The sequence below is a fragment of the Cetorhinus maximus genome, chromosome 7 (assembly GCF_964194155.1).
Source record: "Cetorhinus maximus chromosome 7, sCetMax3.hap1.1, whole genome shotgun sequence".
Classification (NCBI taxonomy): domain Eukaryota; kingdom Metazoa; phylum Chordata; class Chondrichthyes; order Lamniformes; family Cetorhinidae; genus Cetorhinus; species Cetorhinus maximus.
The window spans coordinates 103,546,659-103,573,892 of NC_135885.1; positions in this window are offsets into that span (position 1 = coordinate 103,546,659).

Sequence of the window (27,234 nt, forward strand, 5' to 3'; positions counted from 1 at the left end):
GTGGTGAAATATATACTGTTTAAGGGGGGGTGGAACAGGTGAAGCTGGATGGAAGGCCAGCGATAGGTGGAAGCAAAGGAGAGGTTGCGAAAGCTATCATAAACAAAAGGTCAAATGGTTGTTAATAGTGGTGGTACTGGCTAAAGGGGGTGCTACTGGTGACATTAAGAGTGGAAAGCAGAATGTGATAAGGGCAGGACCAGGGTAAGCACTCTGGAAAGTGACAGACAGCCCTACGGGGGTGGGGTGGGGGGAGGAGACGGTGGTGGGAAAAAAGATCAAAAAGACTAAAGGCTGGGGATAAAACAATGAATAAAAATGGAAATAAATTTAAAAATAAGAATAAGGAAAATGAGTGGGGAAAAAAACATTAAAAAATAAAAATGAATACAGAAATAAAGAGGGGGATCAAAAAGGGGTGGAGATGGAGGAGAGAGTTCATGGTCTGAAGTTGTTGAACTCAATGTTAAGTCCAGAAGGCTGTAAAGTGCCTAATTGGAAGGTGAGGTGCTGTTCCTTCAGTTTGCGTTGGGCTTTGCTGGAACATTGCAGCAAGCCAAGGACAGACACGTGGGAATGAGAGCAGGATGGGGTGTTGAAATGGCAAGCGACAGGAAGGTCTGGGTCATGCTTGTGGACAGACCGAAGGTGTTCTGCCAGGCAGTCACCCAGTCTGCATTTGGTCTCTCCAATGTGGAGGAGACTGCTTTGGGAGTAGCGAATGCAGTAGACCAAATTGATGGAATTGCAAATGAAGCACTGCTTCACTTGAAAGGAGTTTTTAGGTCCTTGGATGGTGAGGAGGGGGAAGTAAAGGAGCAGGTGTTGCGCCTTCTGTGATTGCATGGGAAGATGCCGTGGGAGGGGGTTGAGGTGTTGGAGGTGATGGAGGAGTGGAACAGGGTGTCCTTGAGGAAACGGGACCTACGGAATGCCAACGGGAGTGGGGGATGAAGGGAGGATGTGTTTGGTGGTGGCATCATGCTGGAGTTGGCAGAAATGACGGAGGATTGCCCTTTGAATGCAGAGACTGGTGGGGTGAAAAGTGAGGACAAGAGGGACTCTATCATGGTTCTTGGAGGGGGAGGAAGGTGTGAGGACAGAGGCGCAGGAGATGGGTCAGAAACGGTTGAGGGCCCTGTCAACCACCGTGGGTAGGAAACCTCAGTTAAGGAAGAAGGAAGATATGCCAGAAGCATTGTTTTGGAAGGTGGCATCATCGGATCTGATGTGACGGAGGTGAAGGAATTGAGAAAATGGGATGGAGTCCTTACAGGAAGCAGGGTGTGAGGAGCTGTAGTTGAGGTAGCTGTGGGAGTCGTTGGGCTTGTAATAGATATTGGTGGATAGTCTATCACCAGAAATTGAGACAGAGAGGTCAAGGAAGGGAAGGGAAGTGTCGGAGATGGACCATGTGAAAATGATGGAGGGGTGGAAATTGGAAGCAAAATTGATAAATTTTTCCAGGTCCAGACGAGAGCATGAAGCAGCACCGAAACAGACATCAATGTACCAGAGAAAAGAATTGTAGGAGGGGGCCAGAGTAGGACTGGAACAAGGAATGTTCCACATACTCCATAGAGAGACATGCATAACTGGGGCCCATGCGGGTACCCATAGCCACATCTTTTATTTGGAGGAAGTGAGACAACTTTAAGGGGAAGCTATTCAGTGAGAGAACAAGTTCAACCAGACGGAGGAGAGTAGTGGTGAATGAGGATTGTTCGGGCCTCTGATCAAGAAAGAAACGGAGAGCCCTCAGACCATCCTGGTGGGGGATGGAGGTGTAGAGGGATTGGATGCCCATGATGAAGAGGAGGCGGTTAGGGCCAGGGAACTGGAAATTGTTGATACGATGCAGGGCATCAGAGGAATTGCGGAAATAGGTGGGGAGAGACTGGACGTGGAGACAATGAGAAAGTGCATCCGTGTCTCCTGGATCATTATGCATTCATCCTTGCAAATGCAATGGTCAAGCCGTGTTGCAAAATTGAATCACTTAACATTCAGCACTGCTATGGCTGCTGGGAGAACAATACTGACCACACTGCTGGGCATGGATGACATGCTGGTCGTGGCACCCCAGCTTCAACGACACCAATGGCGTCTCTCCAAACCCAGGGCCTCCTGTTCAAACCGGCTGAGAATGGCTAACTGTGCCTGGCTGCCGCCAGTCCTCTCACGCTCTGCAGCATTATGTGCATTCTTCTCCTGAAAATGAGAGAAGAGCATTGATTAGTGCAAATTGTACATGGGCTCTCTTCACGCACAGCACAATCCAGCCAGAGTGGGACATATCAGGGCTCCAGTGCCATCTCACCCCGCTGTTGCCAAACACTCACACAAAATGCTCGGCCTGTTCCCCACAAACCCCCCACCCCCACACCCCCTTGGAGACATGCTGCCTGCATCACATTAGGCACCACACAGTATATCCTTCCATAACAAGGAGGCGCAAGAACATGGAGCGCAGAGGGCAGCAGATGGTTCATTGCCACATCACCTTGAAGCTCCTCACCCAGCATGTCATCACCCGGACATTTCCTGGGGTTCAAACATGGCGCCTAGGTGTAGCTCCTCCAGGTTGCCCCCAAAGTACTCATGTGGGCCTCAGTGTACCACATGCTGCGGGCGCAGAACCCATCTCTTCACCATCCTCTCAGGTTGACCTCAGCATGGGCAATATCTGCTGGCCCACCCAGCAAAGGACACATGCCGTCAATGATTCAATACAGTCACTACACTCAGACTTGGGGGGCGGGAGCAGCAGGGGGGAAGCCGACCCTTTAACTGGGTTAAGTGACCGATGCCAACATGGTCCTCAGCTTGCCAGAGTGCAACAAGTCGTTGAAGCGTTTGAGACATTGGATCCAGGTGCTCTGCACCACATCACAGGAGTCACTACCTCCACGACCTCCTCCCAGGCACGTTTCGTCATGTGGGGGGGGGCCTCCTCCTCCTGTTCTACTAAGCGCTTCAACAATTTGTTGCGCTCTGGCAGGGTGAGGACAATGTTGGCATTGGGCATTTAACGCAGCAGGTAGCCTTAGCCTTTGAGGGACCCCCCACCAAGTCTTACTGTCCTGACTGCATTGAATCATGTTGGGCATTTCTCATATGCTGGGTGGGTAAGCAGATAGTGCCCATGCTTACATCAGCCTGAGTGGTTCATGAGGAGATGGGTTCTCCCCCGCACCATGTGTTGCTCTTAGTTGCGTATGACTATTCTGGGGGCAATCTGCAGGAGATGCAGTTGGGCGCATACTAAGAACTACAACACATGTCCTATTCATGGTGATGAAATTGTGGAAGGGGAACCTCTAGGTCTCGTGGCTAAGAGCCATCTTCTGCCCTTGACGCAGCATCTAGTTGCGCCACCTTGCTATGGGAGCTAAGACCGTGTTTCCTAAAGTGATGGACACAGAATGTGTCCAAGGTGGCCGTTGGGGGGGTGGGGGTTGTGAGCAGGCGTACTATCTTTGTGTGACTGACCAGCAGGAGCATGGAGAGGAGGCACTGGAGGCCTGATATGGGCCACTGTGGTTGGGGTGCGGCATGTGCGTGCAGAGCCCATGTGCGATTGGCCGCAAGGAATGATCTCTATTTTTCAGGAGAAAAATGCTCACAATGCATGTGAGCATTCGTGGACTGGAGGCAGCCAGGCCCAGCTGATTATTTTAAGCCGATTCGAGCAGCAGACCCTGGAGCTTGAGAGGCGCCATGCGCCGAAGTCCACAGCTGTCGGTGAAGCTGGGGTGGAGTGGCCAGGTATTTGAGGTCCACAGTGGGATCCGCTCTGTCTTCCCACCATCCATAGCACTGATGATGGTTTGAAACATTATTGTTGCAACATTGCTCATTCACAGACTGATAGAGTCGGAGGTGTGGGTCAAATACAAAGGTCTCTTGGACTTTCAAAGATGTGTGTGTCAAGCACCTTTAAAAGTTGCCTTATCCCATTTCCGAACACAATCCCCATGGCCTTGTATGCCATGGCATAGCAACTGCACATCCAAATACTTATTACATGTTAGGAGGGTTTCTGTGTCCACCACCCTTTCAGCCAGTGCATCCTACATTACTGTGTGCAAAAGTTCCTCATCACCTCACCTGTCAACCTCATACCCCTTACCTTAAATCAATGCCAGCAGGTTACTTATCCCTCCGCCAAGGGGAAAAGTTCCTTTCTGTCGACCCTATCTATGCCCCTCAAAATGTTATAAAGCTCAGTAATGTCACCCTTCAATCTCCTCTGCTCCAGGCGAAACATCCCCAGTCTATGCTATGTCCCCTCATAACTCCAACTCTCCAGCCCAGTCAGCATCCTGCTCAGCGACCTCTGCACTCTCTCCACTAAGGAAAATGAGTGGGAAAAAAAACATTAAAAAATAAAAATGAATATAGAAATAAAGAGAGGGATCAAAAAGGGGTGGAGATGGAGGAGAGAGTTCATGGTCTGAAGTTGTTGAACTCAATGTTAAGTCCGGAAGGCTGTAAAGTGCCTAATTGGAAGGTGAGGTGCTGTTCCTTCAGTTTGCGTTGGGCTTCACTGGAACATTGCAGCAGGCCAAGGATGGACACGTGGGAATGAGAGCAGGATGGGGTGTTGAAATGGCAAGCGACAGGAAAGTCTGGGTCATGCTTGAGGACAGACAGAAGGTGTTCCGCAAGGTAGTCACCCAGTCTGCGTTGGGTCTCTCCAATGTGGAGGAGACTGCATTGGGAGTAGCGAATGCAGTAGACCAAATTGATGGAAGTGCAAATGAAGTGCTGCTTCACTTGAAAGGAGTTTTTAGGTCCTTGGATGGTGAGGAGGGGGAAGTAAAGGAGCAGGTGTTGCACCTTCTGTGATTGCATGGGAAGATGCTGTGGGAGGGGATTGAGGTGTTGGAGGTGATGGAGGAGTGGACCAGGGTGTCCTTGAGGGAACGGGCCCTACGGAATGCCAACAGGAGTGGGGGATGAAGGGAGGATGTGTTTGGTGGTGGCATCATGCTGGAGTTGGCGGAAATGGCGGAAGATGGTCCTTTGAATACGGAGACTGGTGGGGTGAAAAGTGAAGGCAAGAGGGACCTTATCATGGTTCTGGGAGGGGGAGGAAGGTGTGAGGACAGAGGCGCGGGAGATGGGTCGGAAACTGTTGAGGGCCCTGTCAACCACCGTGGGTAGGAAACCTCGGTTAAGGAAGAAGGAAGATATGTCAGAAGCACTGTTTTGGAAAGTGGCATCATCGGAACAGATGTGACGGAGGCGAAGGAATTGAGAAAATGGGATGGAGTCCTTACAGGAAGCAGGGTGTGAGAAGTTGTAGTTGAGGTAGCTGTGGGAGCCTTTGGGCTTGTAATGAAGATTGGTGGATAGTCTATCACCAGAAATTGAGACAGAGAGGTCAAGGAAGGGAAGGGAAGTGTTGGAGATGGACCATGTGAAAGTGATGGAGGGGTGGAAATTGGAAGCAAAATTGATAAATTTTTCCAGGTCCAGACGAGAGCATGAAGCAGCACTGAAACAGTCATCAATGTACTGAGTAAAGTGTTGTAGGAGGGGGCCAGAGTAGGACTGGAACAAGGAATGTTCCACATACCCCATAGAGAGACATGCATAACTGGGGCCCATGCGGGTACCCATAGCCACATCTTTTATTTGGAGGAAGTGAGACAACTTTAAGGGGAAGCTATTCAGTGAGAGAACAAGTTCAACCAGACGGAGGAGAGTGGTGGTGGATGAGGATTGTTCGGGCCTCTGATCAAGAAAGATGCGGACAGCCCCCAGACCATCCTGGTGGGAGATGGAGGTGTAGAGGGATTGGATGTCCATGGTGAAGAGGAGGCAGTTAGGGCCAGGGAACTGGAAATTGTTGATATGATGCAGGGCATCAGAGGAATTGCGGAAATAGGTGGGGAGAGACTGGACGTGGAGACAATGAGAAAGTGCATCCGTGTCTCCTGGATCATTATGCATTCATCCTTGCAAATGCAATGGTCAAGCCGTGTTGCAAAATTGAATCACTTAACATTCAGCACTGCTATGGCTGCTGGGAGAACAATGCTGACCTCACTGCTGGGCATGGATGACATGCTGGTCGTGGCATCCCAGCTTCAACGACACCAATGAATCTGGGTGCATGGCGTCTTTCCAAACCTAGGGCCTCCTTTTCAAACCGGCTGAGAATGGCTAACTGTGCCTGGCTGCCACCAGTCCTCGCACGCTCTGCAGCGTTATGTGCATTCTTCTCCAGAAAATGAGAGAAGAGCATTGATTAGTGCAAATTATACATGGACTCTCTTCACACACAGCACAATCCAGCCAGAGTGGGACATATCAGGGCTCCAGTGCCTCCTCACCCCACTGCTGCCAAACACTCACACAAAGATGCTCGGCCTGTTCCCCACAAACCCCCCACCCCCACGCCCCCTTGGACACATGCTGCCTACATCACATTAGGCACCACACAGTATATCCTTCCATAACAAGGAGGTGCAAGAACGTGGAGTGCAGAGGGCAGCAGATGGTTCATTGCCACGTCACCTTGAAGCTCCTCACCCAGCATGTCATCACCCGGACATTTCCTGGGGTTCAAACATAGCGCCTAGTTGTAGCTCCTCCAGGTTGCCCCCAAAATACTCATGTGGGTCTCAATGTACCACATGCTGCGGGCGCAGAACCCATCTCTTCACCATCCTCTCAGGCTGACCTCAGCATAGGCAACATCTGCTGGCCCACCCAGCAAAGGACACACGCCGTCAATGATTCAATGCAGTCACTACACTCAGACTTGGGGGGCGGGGAGCAGCAGGGGGGAAGCCGACCTTTTAACTGGGTTAAGTGACCGATGCCAACATTGTCTTCACCCTGCCAGAGTACAACAAGTCATTGAAGCATTTGAGACATTGGATCCAGGTGCTCCGTACCACATCACAGGAGTCACTACCTCCACCACCTCCTCCCAGGCACGTTTCGTCATGTGGGGGGGCCTCCTCCTCCCATTCTGGTGAACCAGCACCTCCCGCCGTGCTGCCACCTCCTCGAGGGGGACAGAAAGGAAGCCATTGGAAAAATGAGGGGCACACTGACACCCTAGCATCCGGCCTGGCCTGCTCCAATGGCCTACCCTCTGGACTTGCATAACACCCATTGCCCCGCTGCAGAGCCCTTCGCCCAGCCATTGCGAGCAGCCTTTCCAAGGCTGTCAGTCCTTCCTTTATACAGGCCGCCGGGTTGCCATTGGACCTGGCGGGCTGAGCGTGCCCGCCACCGCCCACCCACTCCCACTATGCACGGGAGTTGCGAAGTATGCTGGGCGGGTGTTAATAGGCCCGCCCGCGTAAAATGGCGGCGCGGACGTGATCGCGAGCAGTGATCGGGTCCACGCCTGCCCGCTCCACCCCACCTAGTGGGGGTGGGGTAGGGGGAGGGGATGGTGGTGGGAAAAAAATCGAAAAGGCTAAAGGCTGGGGATAAAACAATGAATAAAATTGGAAATAGATTTTAAAAAATAATAATAATGAAAATTAGTGGGAAAAATAAATTAAAAAAATAAAAATGAATGTAGAAAAAAGGGGGGGATCAAAAAGGTGTGGGGATGGAGGAGAGAGTTCATGGTCTGAAGCTGTTGAACTCAATGTTAAGTCTGGAAGGCAGCAAAGTACCTAGTTGGAAGATGAGTTGCTGTTCCTCCTGTTAGCGTTGAGCTTCACTGGAACAATGCAGCAGGCCAAGGTCAGACATGTGGGCATGAGAGCAGGGTGGTGTGTTGAAATGGCAAGCGACAGGGAGGTCTGGATCATGCTTGCGGACAGACCGACGGTGTTCCCCAAAGCAGTCACCCAGTCTGCGTTTGGGCTCTCCAATGTAGAGGAGGCCGCATCGGGAGCAGCGAATGCAGTAGACCAAATTGAGGGATGTGCAAGTGATGCGCTGCTTCACTTGAAAGGAGTGTTTAGGCCCTTGGATGGTGAGGAGGGGGGAAGTAAAGGGGCAGGTGTTGCATCTTTTGTGATTGTATGGGAAGGTGCCGTGGGAGGGGGTTGAGGTGTTGGGGGTGATGGAGGAGTGGACCAGTGATGGAGGATCCTCCATCATGTTTCATGTCATAGTTGTTCGTGTTTGCTAAGAAAATGGCTGGGAATGACTATTTCCCCAGAGTTTTTTTTAGGGTAGCAGCCATTTGACCTAGGAGGGAGGCTTTCCCATGGAATTGAACCCCCGTCAGGACTAAAAATTTATCAACGCGGGAAATGTGAGCACAATCCAGTAACTTAAATGTTAAAGCTGACACTGGAATTTCAAGTTCACGTCTCTGTAGTCTCTTGTACCACTTATCAAAATCCATGATATATTCTTCCATGGACTGATTATCTGTTTTCCTAAATCTATCAAAGATTGTCCAAGCTTCATACACTTCCAATGACTCATCCTTTGTTTAGAACTTATCCAAAAATTGTTGCAAAAGGGTCAATCTCTCTTCATTGTCCAAATCATCCACTTCCATTTCTGACGATACTTTCCTGCTAATTATACTCTTTTCTGGTAATGATAAAGCCAAGTCCATACCTTGCTTCTTCAGGAGTAAAGAGGTAACCCATGTCCACATTTCCTTCTTGTTTTTCCATTGGCGATATGGTTACAATTCAGAAAAAAAGTTAGTGGATGGTCAAAGCTTGAGATTTAGCACCATCCTTCCACCATTCTGTAACTTAAATTGTCAGCAGCAATATGCTTCTTTTCCCTCGGAGCACTGAGACAAAAAACTTCACATACAGCAATCAATCGCCAAATTTTGAAGTTCATCCTCTGCTACCATGTTACTCACAATAAGTAGTTATGGTGGAAGAATAAGTCCAAAGCTAGTCTTTTTCCACAAGTCGGTTTATTCTTGAGGCAGCTCTACACTGTAACAGACTTCCTAGTGCCTCCCACACCAGTGTGTTCCAGCTGTATCTAAACATACTGTTTTGATGGGAAAACCAATGCCCATCACCTGTTTGAACAAGCTATTATGTTTAACAATGTAATTACTATGCAATGTAATTACTGATACATTGACAGTTGGTACCGATATGGACCACGACCTCTGGCTGATCACCTTCCCCCTTCAGAATGTCCTGCAGCCGCTCAGTGACATCCTTGACCCTGGCACCAGGGTGGCAACACACTATCCTGGTGTCATGCCACAGAAACTTTTATCTGTTCCCTTCATGATAGAATCCCCTATCACTAATGCTCTCCTACTCTTTTTTCTCCCCTCCTCCCCGCATGCAGCTGAGCCACTTGTGGTGTCATGGACTTGGCTCTTGCTGCATTTCCCTGGGAAACCATCTCCCCCAGCAGTATCCAAAACGGACAATCTGTTAAAGAGGCATATGGACCCAGGGTATTCCTGCCCAGTGCTTTTACTCTGTCTGGCAGTCACCCATTTCCTTTCTGCCTATGCACTCTTTACCTGAAGTGTGACCACCTCACTGTACATGTGATCCACAAAGATCTAGTTCTTGCAGATGCTGCATAGTGACTCCAGCCACAGCTCTAGCTCCTAAACGTGGATTTTTAGTAGCTGCAGCTGGAGATACTTCCTGCACAGGTGGTCACCCTGGACACTGGAAGCGGGAGGAGCATTTCACGTAGCCGAGCTGCCCTGCCATGGCTTACCCCTAAATTACTCACTTTACTTTTACTTCCTCTAGTTTAAAGAATATTAAGAACAGAAGAAATACTCGCTAGTCCTACTTACCAAGGCCACTGCTCTTCTTACTCAGGAAAGGCAGAAAATGAAAGGATCCCTCCTTCCCTCTTCAGCAAACTCCCTCTCTCACCAAACCCCAACTGAAACACTCTAATGCAGCCCAAAATAGCACTCTTGTGCAGACAAAAGCAGCACTGTAGTTGGCTTGCTTTTATGTTGTCTGAACCTAACTTCTGAAAACCTCTTTAAGCCAATTAGCTAATTAACTAGCTGCAGCTGCAAGCAACCTCTGTTTTAAAGCTGGACTAAAGCTCACCTTCTTCCAACCCAAAGAGCAACTTTTAGTTAGTTGTTAAATTAAAGAAAGATGGGACTTTAGATAGAAATTCACCCTTAGAAGTCCCCTTCTCACCAAACTTCAACTGAAGGACTCTAATGCAGCCCTGAGGCTGTATAACTAATGAGTCAGGAAGCAGACGATAACCCACCATTGTGGCTGATGGGTAAAGCATCACTTTTCTTGCCCGCTACCACACTTAGTGCAATTCTGAGGTGATTCTGCCCATAGAGTCATTATCACAGAATCATTACGGCATAGAAGGAGACCATTCAACCCATCGAGTCCATGCTGGCAAATATCAATAAGATAAGTAGCCAGTTAGTCTTTTCAAGAGATTTTGGTTGTGAATCAAATATTGGTCAGCCTACCATAAAACTCCTGCTCCAATTTGATTAGATGCTATGGGAATTTTACATTCAACTAAAATGAAACTGAGAGCCTAGGTTCAATGCCTCATCAAAAAGATGCCATGCAGTTCCCATGTATTACTCAGAAGTTTCAACCTAGATGGGATACTCAAGTATGTGTGGGCTCTATGAACTTCTGACTGAGAGGTGAAAATTCTGCAATAAAGATGGCACGAGGCATGAAGAACTTATTGGTTGTGTTTTCTTTCTTAAGATAGGAAAATTTGAGGTTATGTGATTGAAATCTCAAAACTACAAAAGAAAGTAAGTTAATTAATTCAAACAATGGGGACAGCTTTAACTCCAAGGCAAGAATGGTTGTGAGATAGAAGAAGGGTTAAGTGACCTTTTATTCTACCAAATCATAACAGAATTGCAGAATAAGTTAACAGGTGAAGTCATTGAAGCAGGCAAGATAAATGGGGACATGAGATAATTGGATGTTTCTGGAGAAAGAAGGCTTGAAGCATATGGTGAGAAGGTGGGTAAAAAGAATCTAATGGTCTATTCCTGTTTCCAAACATCCCAATGCTCAAACAGGTCCAAAATCTCAAGTAAATGCATGGTTCTCACAAGATACTTGTCCTTTTCCTTCAAATCACAGGGTAACTTATTACAAAGATTAAATTGGGCTACTTTTATTGATACAACTTTTTTCAATCATTCCTTTACTTCATTGTGATTTATTCCCCGTAATGGCTTCTCTTCCCACACCTACACTGCTACCTTTGGAGTCCCCAAGGATCTATATTTGCCCTCTATTTCCCATTTACATGCATTCCCTCAATGGCACCATCTGAAAGCACCGGGTCAGGTTCCACATGTACACTGACAATACTCAGCTTTAGCTCACCATTACCCCTGCTTGTCATGTCCTGCTGTCTCCAGGCCTGGGCCATCTTGACCTATAAGTGAGAGAAAATTGTGTCAATGAGTGTGGTGCAATGTGTTTGTATGATGGTTGAATAACTGGCAGTTTGTGCAAGCTGCGATATGTGTGCGTAAAGTTTGCATCAGTGCCAAGTGTGAAAGTGTGCAGTGAAGCTATAAATTTTAGGTATAAGTCATGATTGTTAGAGGTTGTTGATAGTGAGTTGTGGAGGCGGAGTTTGAGCAGTTTATTAGGCTAGTGGTGAAGTTGATAGGACATGACTTTTTAAGATACATTCATTGACCTTGGCTACTTCTGTAAGGTCACTGAATTTTTTGCGGTGCTGCATCTAGGTCTTTAGAGCTGGAATATTGGCATTGACCATCACAGTTATCTGGGGCACTGCTGACTTCACAAGGTTTATCTGGAGGGCCTCCTGGTCTCTGAGGATAGATTACATGTCTCCTTCTCTCCACCTCTTGCACCAAGGCCTCCACTGCAGTATTGGAAAATCTTGGAGTCCACTCTCTGCCATGTTGCACCATTCTTCTGTGTTTTCCAGGGCAGAATCAGTTTTTAAATGCCTTCCAGCACCTGCCCAAGTCACAGTGCCTCACCTCTTTAAGAAACTGACTTTGACTTGTGCTAACCTTTTCTGAGTTTGCACTCCCTGCTCAGGTGTACAGCCACTCAATAATACACTTAGCGCTGGAAGCAGACTGCATTTATTTAAATTAGCGGGCAGCACAAAGTTTCTGTGCCACATATGTGGCAGAAATAGGTGTGGGGTTCTTCCAATTCAAGACCTTTGTGCCCATTTTTGGATCCTGTCCAATCTCAAGGCCACATTCCTTTATATTTCTGTTTGCTCCTTGTCTATACAAGATATTGCGCAAGTGAAAAAAGTATCTTTTCACACAACAGGTGGTGGATGGCTTACGCTTAGTTCTGCTAATGAAGTATTGGGGTCACAGAGGTGCTTAGGTAGAGGCTTTCATATTCCTACATGTATTCTGCTTACATACTACATGGAGGTAGAAGACGAGGGCTGATAGAGGCACAACTGTGCTGAAGCAGCCCACAAAATTTGAAGATAACATCCATACCTGTTTCAGCTGAGAAGAAGGTGCTTGTGAGAAAGATTAAAACAAATGAAGAATACTTGTTGGGTGGTAACCTATGGTTTCAAACTTTCCTTGTCAACTTCCTTTCACAGCAGCACACCACTGACATTGCTACAATTCTGTGAGAGGCATTGATTCAAGTGCAGAATCCCATGGAGTGAGCCGTATCATCTTGAACATCTACAGAGCAGATCCAAACAGTGTGCAAGTGGTAAACAATGTTCTGTTATGCACACAGTGATTGGCGCCACTGGGAATTAGACTTTGTTGACTGAGTGTGTTGCTGAAATCAGTGTCTATCCCATGCATCACTATGGTGCAGTCCATATGATCCACAAGATGCATTAGGCCACCATGAATAAGAAACTTTTTGATGAATGAGTCAACAATAACTGAGTGAAGACTCACATCATCTGAATGTTCCCTGCCTTCCCCTCTCTGGATCTTCATAGATTGGGCATTTTACTCTTTCAGTTAATTTACCTTTTCAAATATATATTTCCTTGTTCATAGAATTACTCCTTTATTGCACATTGGAAATGTTGTTTCCAGGCACAGTGAGGATGAATTGGGACCAGAGTCATTGGCCAGAATCTTCCAGGCCCACCTGCAGCAGGAAGCTTGGCAGGTGGTGGGAGGGCTTAATTTTGTGTGAGGCCAAATGTTGGTTTCCCAACAGCTGGATGAACTTCCACAGTTAAGTTCTTGGGACCTTAAAGGTAAGTTGACTTTCCCCACAATAAGTGTTGGAAAGCCCTTTTGTATTTTCATATCATGCATGCTCATTAAAAAGCCAGCTTGCCAGGATTAAGTGCTTCGTCCAAATTAAGTTCTCCGCCAGCGAGAAATTCGAATGCTCACACTTATGACTGCATATAAGAGACGTGCACCTGGTGGGTTAGACTTCTTCCTGGACTTTGAAGTGTGTAGCTGCTGCTTTGCCCTTCTTGAGAACCACTTGCAAATGTCAGTCTCTTGATTGAGATCAGGTGCCAGTAGGCCAAGCTGTGTAAAGGCTGGGCAATGGAGGCAGGGTCAGGGAAGGGTGGAATGAAGGCTGGGCAAGGGAGGCAGGGTCAGCAGGGAAGGGCAGGAGGGTGTCCAGGGAAAGAAGTTAGGCTGTCCTGGGCTTTTTTAGGAGGGCAAGCATGCTACACATGCATTGGTCCCATTTTAGGATGTTGGATGGCCTCTCTGGTTAGTGAACATCTTGGAAGTGGGTCTGTAGGTTGGTGGTGTCATGCGTTTGGTCCGAAGGGTTTGAATGAGGGTACTGGGAGACAGTGGGTACGGTGACAGTCAGAGAGGGGAGTTGGGTCAGGTAGGGGGGGAAGTGCTAGGCTCATGGTTGGGTAGTGGATGGTCCCATGGGGTGGGGGGGGATGGTGTCATGGAAACTCAGCTGTCCTTGAGAACAAGAAGGGTCAGGGGTCAGTGTCAGGAGGGGCATGGACATTTCAATGGTTATGGGAACAGGGGAGAGAGCAGGAATGTCCACACAATCGATAATAGGGTCCAGGGTAATGAGGGGAGGTTGACGAGTTACAGGAGGGAGGGGAATAACAAGGCAGTGATTGTGTAAGGTGATGGGGGGGATCTTGGTGGGTAACAGGCAGAGAGTGGAAGATGCTTCATTGGCTGGCAAACCTCATGCACCATGCTGAAACTCCCAAGGTTGTTGCGTAAATCGCAAAACCCTTTAAGCATTTGATTTGGGAGGAGTTTCTTTTCAGGTGGGAGGGGTTAATGCTTCGATTTTAGACCCAGTAAAGGGCTCAGTTGTTAGTCTGCTCCATGGAGAACCAGGCTGAACTGAGTTCTCCTCTCGAGGTTCCAACACCCAACAAACCAGCATTGCTCCATGACAAATTGATCCCATTCCAGGGAGAACCCATCAAAGCCTGGAGCTGCTGTACATTGAGTGCTGATTGACATCTGCTGCTGTCAGAGGCATGGATCAAGGGAGGGAGGGAGGAAGTGAGGTGGATGCCTCCATGGGGCATGGGCAGTGGACGGCAGCAAAGTCCTGGCTTCAAACCTCCTTCCTCCTGGGTAAATGGTCATGTCTGTCAAGAGCTTATGTGGTAAGTCTTTCTATGATTCCAAGGCAATGTTCTCTCTATAGAGTTCCGAGGGGAATGCAAACAGGCTGAATAGTGTCTGAGGAAGTGTTTACGCACTTGGCCATCATTACCCTGGGGTCAATGCACAATGTCCCCATGCACAATTATGTATGAACAGGAGGAACATTGGTCTGGTGTCCTCCAGGATGTCCTTCACCTGGAAGGGGTGGAGTGGGGATGCCAGGCACAGGGCTTTGCATTGGATTAGAGACTCAGCGAAGGAGGCTAATGTACAAAGAATATGTTGATCAGATGGATCACTGCAATTTGTTCACAGATCCACTCAATGGTGATGCAGGCTCCAGGCAACCCTGCTTTTCCACTGGCTTTGGTCCAATGAGGAGGAACTGGCACAGGTTAGCCCAGGGCCAGGAGGATCAACAGCCAAAGCAGCAAGAGGCAGAAGAGCCTCAAGAAGATCAGGATGCTGGTGACCAAGGACCAGTGCAATAGCGATCATTACCAAACTAAGGTTTAGCGCAGATGATGCAGCCACTTATAAAGGAGTGAAAGGGAATGCCAGAGGCATCTTTGGATGTCCCAAAATGTGGTTGCTCACATATGCCAGCTTATCTACGAAGATTTGCCCTCTCAAGGACTTGGAGGAAATCAAATTTTACTGGGGTCCTAATTTCCTTTGCCAGTGGCTCCTTCCAGGACTCCAATAGAAACCAATGCAACATTTTCCAGTCAGCGATGCACAAATGCATATGGGAGGTGGCAGATGCCCTGTTCAGGTTAGCGCACCAATTTGTTAAATTCCGCTTGGATCCCAAGAGCCAGATAGCTAGAGCATTGGGTTCTGTAGCAATTGTAGGATTTCCACAAGTTCAAGGGGCTATTGACTGCACATGTGTGGCATTGAGAATTCCCTGGCATCATTAATCAACAGGAAAGATTTCCACTCTTTGAACGTGTAGCTAATATGTCATCACACCAGACAAGTCCTGCATTTTTGTGCACAGTTGCCATGGAGCTCTCACAATGCCTACACTCTGAACCACTCAGAGGTGCCACATGTTTTTAAAGGGCTCAGAGATTGCAGGGCTGGCTCCTCAGGGACAAGGGATACCCCCAGAAGGTCTGGATGATGACACCAGTTCACCATCTGCAGAGTGCCACTGGGGAGAGGTACAATACCACACATGCCTCCACAAGGGCTGCCATTGAGCAGACAATAGGCCTCCTAAAGATAAGGTTCAAATGTTTGGAGCGCTCAGGGGCACTTCAATACTAACCACGAAGAATGTCCCAGATCATCGTTGCCTTCTGTGCCCTGCGCAACCTCTTGCAACAAAGTGGGGATGTCTTAGCAGAGGGAGACATGGAGGGCTAAGATGTTTCCTCCAACGATGAGGTTGGTGAAGGTGATGGTGATGACGGCCACAGGGGCACAGGCAGAGGCCCTTGCAAGGGTACGACGCGGCACACTGTCTTGTGACAATCTCATAACTAAAGATTCCAGGCAGAGTAACCTGCTGATACTTATCCATTACTATTTGGTTTTCAGTCCTGTACTGGCTAGTAGGCTGTGGCTCCTTATTTGTAACACACATTATTGTTGCTCTCATGTACCTTGACTTGTGACTGCTGAGTTAAATTGCCCAACTTAAGAACAGCCCTGCTGGTGGTGTGATCTTTGCTTGCGCCAAACTGTGCTGATATGCATGCATCGGAACCATGTATCATAAAATTATCAAAGGAACTTTGGACTCCACTCAATGACAGTGCCTCAACCGCACTATGGGGTGTGGAGGATCAGCTATTCTAGACCCTCCAATTGCAGACAGTCCTGCAAATCTCAGTCCTAGATGGCCTATTATTAACGTCAGACTGTGTTCCGTCATTCTGTACACACCAGCCGGATTAAACATCTTTCCTGCATTGACCCTGCAGAGCCCTGTAAGAGCTCTTGATGCTTCACATGGACAGCCTCTCAGCCCTCTGTATGGTCCAGCACATAGGCACATTCTACTCGCTCTTGGGATAATATCCCGGTCCTTTAGTGATAGCTGGTATACTTTGGTTGCAATCCCTTTATACGAGATCTGTTCCTACCCTTGATAAGGAGACAAGCAGGCCAAACAATTCTCCTTGTGAAGTCTCATAAAGGCTGCAGTCAACTGCACACACATCTTTTTAATCCTACACTCAATCCCTCTTGCAGTCAAGGTCAACTTGCTCATTGCCTCCTTACTTGCAGCCATCACCTGTAGATTAACTCAGTATTACAATTCAACAAGGACAGCCAGGAACAATTGGACATGCACACCCCAATATTCACCTAACATCTAGGGAAGCCTCTGGTTTTCTATTGTTCAGACCACAGTGGGGAACTTCATTCTTTTAACCCTCAAGCTGCATCTCCAGTGTTCCTTGCTACTCACACAGCCTGTTTAGCTCCCCTTGAGGACTCTTTGTATCCATCCACACCTCACATCAGGTCAAGATCAGCAGGACAAGTAATGACTTCACTGCATAAAAGCAAAATACTGTGGATGCTGGAAATCTGCAATAAAAACAGAAAACCCAGCAGGTCTGGCAGCATCTATGGAAAGAGAAACAGAGTTAATGCTTTGAGTCCGTAAAACCCTCCTTCAGAGTGCACTCTGCATACTTTGCTAGACATCATTCTCAGAGCTCCGAACCTGGTGAGCTTACAAATAATGGATTGCATGATGCTTGCCAAGGCTGCACACTAACAAGTGATGGTCAGTGCTTAAACATCCTGATGTTGCAATATTCAGTATTCACAATGTTCATAATGTGAGACAAGCGACTCTATAGGAGGATATTATTGGACTCTGATGGGGGACCAAGTTCATCGCTCTAGCCATGGGTGCAGTGCAGCAGTGGCTAGGTGAGAGGGGGACGGGGCACCTCAACCTCCCTCCAGGTGCCCCTTCTCCTCAGCAAGTCAGGGAGGTGCCATCGCGGACCAACAGAGAGGAGGAACACCAGCAAGGCACCCCAGGGGCTTTATCCCAGGGCACTCCACAAGAATGTCCTGCCACTCAATCTCCCCTCTGCCTGTTAGAATCATATCTCTCTGGACTGAACTTTTCTTTTACTAAATGGAAAATGCCTGCGACCATTGAAGAAACCAGCACCAAGATGAGAATCCAGGACACTTCCAAACAGAGCAAGTCAACATATATTTACAAGTGACAAAACTACATACAATGGTTGTACACCCGTGCCACCCATCTGCCTTCAATACTTCTAATTTTTTTTCCCTATCGCTACACTTATGTGCAGCCCCGACATCCACCGCTGAGGTAGACTGCTATTCCCTGTTGACTGTAATGACTTTGGTGGGCTTTGTCTGGTGGCCTGAGGCCTAGAGAACCCTGGCCTGCTAAGGATCTCCTGCTCAGATGCATGCGCACCATCACCAGCCTAACCTGCTGGAGACGATAGGGTCACAGTATTACAACCGGGATGGGAAGAGTGCACAAATTATCAAGCCCCACTACTCCACAGGCCATGCCATTCATTTAAATGTTTAATTTTCTCAATGAAATGGCCAATTGTGTACCTACATCTCTAGTACCCAGAAGAAAAGAGACTTTGACCAGGCTTCTTTCAAATACTCAGAATGATTAATTTATTTTAAAACAAAAATTCTTTTAACAAGTTGCAAGCACTGGTTAACACACAATTCTAATCAAGAAGTATATATATCTATCGCTTCCTAAAGAATTCCCCCAGCACACACACACAGACAAACAAAGTACAAACTGATAGAGTCTCTCTGCAGAGATGGGTTTTGGAGGATGCAGGATAAAGTCCGCAGGGTCTTGACACTGCTGACCTGGAGTTCTCTCATGCGAAGACAGGCTGTTGATCCTGGTGGATGCCAAGAAGTTCTCACCACTGGTCTCAGCTTTGTAGGTCCAAATGCAGACTGGTCACACTGTGGGTTCTCTGGCTACAGGTTGATAGCCACACACAATTTTAGGTAAGGTAGAAAGAGGGGGCCAGCCAAGGTAGCCTTCTTTCCTCAGCTTGTTCTCCAACAAGACTGCTTTCAAAACAAGCAGGTTCACAACTTCAGTTTTTCCCTCCCTCCCATGTGATTGCCTTTTTTTTTGCTCCCAGCTTTTCATTAAATAAAGTACTTTGCAGCTCAACACAAACAAAAAACCCCTTCTCAAGTACCATATAGGTCAGATGATTTCTTGGAAGAGGCCTACTTGTTGACAGTTCCAAGGTGAACTTATGACCTTTTTAAAAAAAATCCTAGGTTAGCATCCAGACGCCCAGATCATGCAAATTCCTTCCATTTAGTAAAAGGAAAGTTCAGTCCAGAGAGATATGATTCTAACAACTGGCAGAGGGGAGGTTGAGCGGCAGGGCACTCTTGTGGAGTGTCCTGGGATAAAGCCCCTGGGGTGCCTTGCTGGTGTTCCTCCTCCCTGTTGGTCCGCAATGGCACCTCCCTGACTTGCTGAGGAGAAGGGGCAGCTGGAGGGAAGTTGAGGTGCCCCGTCCCCCTCTCACCTAGCCACTGCTGCACTGCACCCATGGCTAGAGCAATGGAATACAGGTCTATGCACATATCCAGCAGTCACTGTGTGTTCTGCTGGTCCCGGGTCTCCAAGGGTGTTACCGTCCTTTCCATCAAGGTAGTCAAGCGCTCGCATGCCGGAGCCACAACAGCAGACAAAATGTGGACGGACTCCTCCAGCCTTCAGTGGAGTCTGCGCGTGGCCTCTGGCACCTCTGCCTGATATTTCCCTGCCTTTCTCTGCATCTCCAACATGTTTCTTATGACCGGTTCCAGAGGATTGTCATCTGCATGGCGCTCAGCATTGGCCTAGTCACTGAGTATCAGAGACCTCAGCTATCACTTCCTCCATCAGCAGTGGACCCATGTCTGTAGGGTGCTGAGCAGACTGCGACACTGAGCCTACTGTAAAATGTGCATCCACCAAGGTAAATGTCTCTATGCTGTTGGAGGGCGCAACTAATCTCCATGATGGTGCATCCTCTAAGGATTGAGAGTCATGCTCAGAGGTATGGTTTGGAGATGGAGCTCTGGGTCAACTGGGTTCTTTTCCTCCCCCTTGCTGGTATCTGGAATGGAGAAGAGAAATATTTAGTGGATGTCTAAGCAGGCTCCCTTATCTACGCTTCGTTCTGTTGGTGCATCTAGCAACTTCAGACTGGAGGCAACCTCACTGGCTTGCTGGGGGAGTCTTGTCTCATCTTCAGTGCATGCATGGTCCCGGTCCCCACCAGCTAGTTCGGTGGCCCCCTCTTCAAAGGTGCTGAGTATTTTGATATCCGGAATGACACTGCCGGTTGTTACGATCCCAGCTGATGCCAATACTGGACAAGTCAGATCCCAGAATGAAACCTGGCTTGATAGGTCTGAACATTTTTTTTTGAAACCGTGAAGGAAATTTACTGAAAAAATTCACAGGAGTCTGATGATGAACTTTTAACACAAATAATAAATTATTTATTAAACAAGAAAAATGAACTATACTACATGAGACAAAAGTGTTGGAAAGATCTCAATACAAACACAACAAAAATGATTCAAATCACACTATTCCTTTACCCCAGCAATATCTTTACTGACACATGCAAATTCAGACAGATAACCAATTTACAATAACTATCGTATACTCTAACATTCAGGGTAAGTATGTGGTACATGTCAATTAACAGACGAACTGTGGTCAGACTCACCACACTCCGAAATAAATGACCGATGCGACCAACACAGATTCCATGGATTCCTCAACAACCCACCCAGATGTTTGTCACATTGTGAGCCTGCCAGTCTTACAGAAACTTCGTCTTTCTTACAAGGGTTTCCAATCTCCACATTTGAAGAACTTGCTTTGGAATTATCTCCAAATATTGCTCCCACTCAGATGGCTTCAATAGGGATTCACTTCCAGGGTTTCAATCTCACCTTCCGAGGTTCCTTTTCCTGGATCGCCGGGTACATGCAAGCTTCACCTCCCAAGCAAACTTTTAGATCTTCGGCTGTACCAAGCATAACACCACTGCTTCAAAGGACACCTTTGCCCCTTCGGCCCGCAGCACAGAGTCACTAACCTTTAGCTGCCCTTTTGGATCTTTTGGTCTTCTCTTGCACACACTTTGCTTCAAATCTGCTCCCCGCAGCTCTCTCTTTAACTCTGAGCCTATTTCTCTGCTCCTTTCTCTCAACTTTACTTAAAAGGATCTGTTTCTAATATCTGTCCTTGTCCCTTACCTAGGACTGTCTTCTGTGACCTTCTCCCTGTCCCCCTCCCCATGTCGTGCTCCTTGGAACATACTCTCTCCAATGGCGCGCCAGTTCAAGTCACCTGACCTGCAGTATCCCACCATTCTGCTTTGCTTCTTTTCCTAATGCACAGGCTCCCAGACTGAAGAGTGAAAAAATGCTAACTGAGCATGAATGGCCATTACCTGCCAGCACATGCGTAAAAGGTCCAAAGAACAGTTTGTATCTTGCCCATTGAGAACAGCAGAAGGAACATGCTGTTTGATACGATCTGCCAGTCTTTGGGGTGTACGGTCTACATACCTAGCATTACACTGGCACTGAAATTCATATACTACGTTACACATTTGTGTAATGGGCAGAACATCTTTTTAGCTTGATGGCAACATCCTGTTAGTGGTGAATACCATTTGTGTTGCTACTGCATAGTAGCAGCGTGAAACAGCTTGCAGTACCCAACCAGCCCATGCTTGCAAAACTCAAAACACATTGTCCAACATTAGGTGTGATTCTGCAATTGGACAACATTTGCTAAGTAACTCTCAATGTGCTAAGAATTACACTGATAACCAATTTAAGATTTCAGTTGGGATCACAGTGTGGCGCAGTTGCATGTACTGGAAGCTACATTAATACATGGGGCCCTGTTCTTTGCAGAAGATCATGTACACACATTACATCTAAACAAAGTAAGTGACACCCATTTGTTGGTTCATTCCCCAGGGCAATGTCTTGACCAATCAGAGTCAAGCTGCCTGGTTTAAATTTCAAACAATGCTTGGCATCAGTCACCATCAACTGGTGCATTCTTCATGGCAACACCTCTACCAATCAGAGTCCACTTGCCAACCAATCAGCACTCTTCTCACACAGTATTTTTTTAAGAGTCAACCACATTGCTGTGGATCTGGAGTCACATATAGGCCAGACCAGGTAAGGATGTTAGTGAACCAGATGGGTTTTTATGACAATTGACAATGGTTTCATGGTCATCTTTAGACTTTTAATTCAAATTAAATTCAAATTCCACCATCTGCCATGGTAGGATTCAAACCCAGATCCCTGCGTTACCCTGGGTCTACTGGATTACCTGTCCAGTGACAATACCACTATGCCACCTCATATTGGAACTATATGGAACAGGTTAGATGTTTGTATATAAAGCTTATCCATTGAGGTAAGGTTACCTAATAAGGATCTCAATAGGAGAAAATAGAATTAGTACTTTTGAATGCTTTTATATCGACACTCCTTACCATAATCCATGAAATTTACAGATCATTCTCCATGGATTGTTACTGTGATGAAAACATACATGCATACCAGAATTAAGGAAGGTTAGGGTATAAATGACTGCTGGTGATGTTATTGTACAAATATTAAATGCACTTGTATCAATTTCTCCCCTCTGCTATTTGAACTGAGGCATTAACCATTTCTCTTAAATAGCTTAGTAGTTCTATTAAAATAGCAGAGCAGAGTTTGGTTCCCGCCTATTAAGTTTTCACATGATAATATTCTTGACAGTAATTTCTACCTTATTGGTCCCTTCTTTGAATACCTGTAATCATTTTGTCCTTTTCATTTTCTATCAAAATGGCAGTATTCACAATTTACTTCGGTAATTCATTTGTCATCCCTGCATATTGTGAAAATAGCAATATTTTGCCAGTTAGATTTGAAGCTGACAGATTAATTTGTGCAGCTTTAATCTAAATTTGAACCTGAAATGAGAAAGCATGCTTGTTTGATACTGTGGGAATTCATTTCCTCTGTATACTACTTTTAGCACATTTGCGTTATGTTTCTGTGAGCACTGTTCTTGGCCCATTTTGGAGTAATGACTACTTAAAATTAGCACAGACAGGAAGTTAATGCAAAAGATAAATAAACTGCTAAAATAGAACACAGTTCCAGTTTCGATGTTATATAGGAATAACGGAAGTCGATGTTGGTGTTATATGAACTATCTAAATTAATGTGAGATTATGTTAAAAGAAATCAACATTAGAGGAGCTAGTTATGAAAAGGAACTTGCACTTTTCCCTTTCTACTATCTCATAATATATCTGAGGTGGCACGCTTATAAGTAACTGATACAGGTGATCAGCTTTTTCTCTGGTGAGTAGTAATTTCATAGAAAATACAAGAAAGCCTCAGAACACAAAAAAGCCTGAAATTAAAACTCCTAGGGGAATAAATGTATTTAAGTGTGATTTTGGGCACAGAAATCACAATGCATGGTCACCCTACACTGAGGAATCTTCCCCTCCCTCAAGGATAATGTGGCATATAACAGGGAGGAACAGAAGTCAGGGGGACCATCAAGCCTGCATCAGCTGAGTCCTATGGGGGAAAGGGTGTTCGACATCACGGAGTCGTCTGTGACACAGACCAGTGCATCCAAAATCACCAAGAACATTGAGGATTATAGTATGTTCCTACCTTATGCTCCTTCTCAAATCCAACATCACCCTCATCCTGCCACCTTGCATGAACTGCAAGCTGCACATGCTGTGACCATAGACCTCTTGCTTTCCACCCCAACCCAGTTCCCTCACCCCTTCTGCACTCATGCTTTCAGATGCTCAAGAACAGCTGCCTGATCTGTAACAGCAGCTTCATGAAGGAGGGTGACAGTTAGACCTGATCTCTGATGAAGAAGCACCATCACTTGATCTGACACTCACAGCCACCAGCTCAGATACTGGCACTGAGCATGGTCTAGAGTTTAGCATAGAGCCAGGATCAGTACATGGTGAGTCACAGGGTATGAATGGGTTATAGCCGGGGCAGACATGTGCCAGCTCACCAGAGGCTTAGGTCACAGACAAGTTCTGTTGCATAAGATTCAGATAAGACCTTTGATGGGACGGCGCACAGGTAAACATTGACAGCCATGCACACTGAGGTCCTTGATGCATTAGCATGTTTACCAGACAGCCTGTTGTGAATAGCTCCAACATGATGGAGGGCTTCATGCAGAGCTTGGAACCTATCTTTTCCAACGTGGAAATGGTGGTTAAATCCATGATAACATTTGCAGACCCTGCCTGTGATGCAGCATCTGGTGGCTGATGTTTCAGCTTCCATTACAGCACAGGAGGAAGACGCCCAATATCTCAGTGCTGCAGTGGAAGCTCAGAGTGATGTCATGAGACCCGTGCTTCAGTTTTAATTGTGTCGGCATCACAGACTAATATTTGTATTCTGCCAACATAAATATAGTTGGTAGTCGTGATAATGAAAACTTTATTCAAGCTTAGACTTCTGCAATCATGGCTGCAGATACCAGTGTTCAAAGTGGCATGCAGATTCTCACAACAGTGCAACAATCTACCCTCCAACCTATTACTAAGATTGTTGAGCACCACCCTGCACAACTATAGTGGTGCGAGGAGCCTGGGGTTCCTCGTGGGTGCGGCCATCTTGTCTCATTGCTTTGCACTGTTGTTTTGGTGGCTGCATTAACGTTCAACATTTTCACTTCAACACTATTTTCACTGTGATCCTTTGTATGTGCCAGTCTGAAAGTGAACACAGCAGTATGTGGGGCAGTATCAGAACAATTTCATGCCCCTCTTCAAAGTAACTTGGTGAGTTTATTTGGCACTTATACTCAGGTATTGACCTCTATTTAGTCCACAATATTCTAGCACTGTAATAATGGGAACTATGGCAGCCAGGCACTGGGCACCAAAGCATGTGGTACTTAGGAAAGATCGAGGCAGTCAATTAATTTGAGCATTGGCATCAGCACCTAATTTAAACTTTGGTGCTTGATCTCAACTTTGCTCCCTTCCTTGGTGACAGTTTCATATGGGAAAAGAGAACCAAGGATAACCCTGTCCATGGATTCAGTGACACAGAGGCAAACTGACATCTCCAGGACTCAATGCCCAACAAAAAGTGAACTCATTGGACCTGATGCTAGGGCAGACTGTGAATTACTTCCCCGTTATATCATGCAATTCCATAGTTAAAGCATCTACTACATTCACTACGATATGGCAGACCATCCACCTACATTGTGCCAAAAAGGGGAAAGCTGTCTCACAGGCTAATCAAGCAACAGCCTGACATAGTCATACTCACAGAATCATACCTTACAGATAATGCCCCAGACACCACTATCACCATCCCTGGCTATGTCCTGCCCCACCGGCAGGGCAGCCTAGCAGAGGTAGCAGCACGGTGGTACGCAATGGGGAGGGCATTGCCCTGAGAGTCCTCAATATCGACCCCAGACCCCAAACATGGGTAAGGAAACTTCCTGCTTTTTATCATGTACCGCATCCTGCGCCCCTCCCCCACCCAGCTGAAGAATCAGTGCTCCTCCATGTTGAACGCCACTTGGAGGAAGCACTGAGGGTGGCAAGGGTGCAGAATGTACTCTGGGTGGGAAACTTCAATGTCCATCACCAGGAGTGGATTGGTAGCACCACTACTGACCGAGCTGGCCGAGTCCTAAACGACATAGCTGCTAGGCTAGGTCTGCAGCAGGTGGTGAGGGAACCAACATGAGGGAAAAACATACTTGACCTCATCCTCACCAGCTTGCCTGCTGCAGATGCATCTGTCTACAACAGTATCAGTAGGAGTAACTACCACACAGTCCTTGTGGAGACAAAATCCGGTTTTCACATTGAGGATACCCTTCATCATGTTGTGTGGCACTACCACTGTGTTAAATGGGATAGATTTTGAACAGATCTAGCAGCTCAAAACTGGGCATCCGTTAGGCGCTGTGGGCCTTCAGCAACAGCAGAATTGTACTCAACCACGATCTGTAACCTCATGGCCCTGCATATCCCCCACTCTACCATTACCACAAAGCCCGGGGTGGGGGTGGGGTCAACCCTGGTTCAATGAAGAGTGCAGGAGGACATGCCAGGAGCAGCACCAGGCATAACTAAAAATGTGGTGTCAACCTGGTGAAGCTACAACAACAGGACTACTTGAGTGCCAAACAGCATAAGCAGCAAGTGATAGACAGGGCTAAGCGATTCCACATCTAACGAATCAGATCTAAGCTCTGCAGTCCTGCCACGTCCAGTCATGAATGGTGGTGGACAATTAAACAACTCACTGGAGAAGGAGGCTCTACAAATATCCCCATCCTTAATGATGGAGGAGCCCAGCACATCAGTGCAAAGAATAAGGCTGAATCATTTGCAACAATCTTCAGCCAGAAGTGCCAAGTGGATGATCCATCTCGGCCTCCTCCAGAGATCCCCAGTATCACAGTTGCCAGTCTTCAGCCAATTCAATTCACTCCATGTGATTTCAAGAAACGGCTGAAGGCACTGGATACTGCAAAAGGCTATGGGCCCTGACAATACTTGGGCAATAATACTGAAGACTTGGGCTCCAGAACTAGCCACACCCCTAGCCAAGTTGTTCCAGTACAGCTACAACACTGCATCTACCCGGCAATGTGGAAATTGCCCAGGTATGTCCTGTATAAAAAAAAGAAAGGCAAATGCAACCTGGCCAATTACTGCCTCATCACTCCACTCTCCATCATCAGTAAAGTAATGGAAGGGGTCATCAACAGTGCTATCCAGCAGTATCTGCTTAGCAATAACCTGCTCACTGATGCTCAGTTTGGGGTTCTGCCAGGTCAATCAGCTTCTGTTTTCAATTTAGCCTTGGTTCAAATGTGGACTGAAGAGCTGAATTCCAGAGGTGAGGTGAGAGTGACTGCCCTTGACATCAAGACAGCATTTGGCCAAGTATGGCATCAAGGAGCCCTAGCAAAACTGGACTCAATGGGAATGAGGGGGAAAACTCTTCGCTGGTTGGAGTCATACCTAGCACAAAGGAAGATGGTTGGGAATGGTTCTGAAAATTCCCACATTTTTCATATCATCAACAAGGATATGACTTTTGGACTTTTATGGCAGAGGACCCAACTGCTAAGTTAAGTGTAGAACCCTGCATACAGGAGGCTAGGGCGAGAGGCGTCAGAATACACATTCTTCCCCTTAAAACAATCTACCCAGAGAAAGAGTTCATCTTACACGTAACTAAAGCCCATCAAAATCTTGCGTAAGTAATCGCTACTAACTACTAAGGCAGGAAGACAACAATCAATGCAATTATCTAAACCCATCAATACTCCACAAATACAATGGCTTTCAGTTCAAGACTAGTTACGGGGGGTAGGAAGACAATGATAAACATCATGCGAGCCCATTAAAAACAACGAGACAACAATCACCTGAAGAAGCCCAAATCAGACAAAGAACTAACCTTGATTTGGTTTCAGATAAGAAATTCGAAAAAAAACAGTATAACTGGGCCAGGAGTGACGAGGGGGAAGTGGACACAGGAGGGTGAGGAGAGTTTAAGCAGGGAGCTGAGCCAAGCGGAGGAGGGAGATCTGGAGGCTTGCAGGCCCACAGACAACATCACGGTGAGGGGCATGGGGTGGCAGG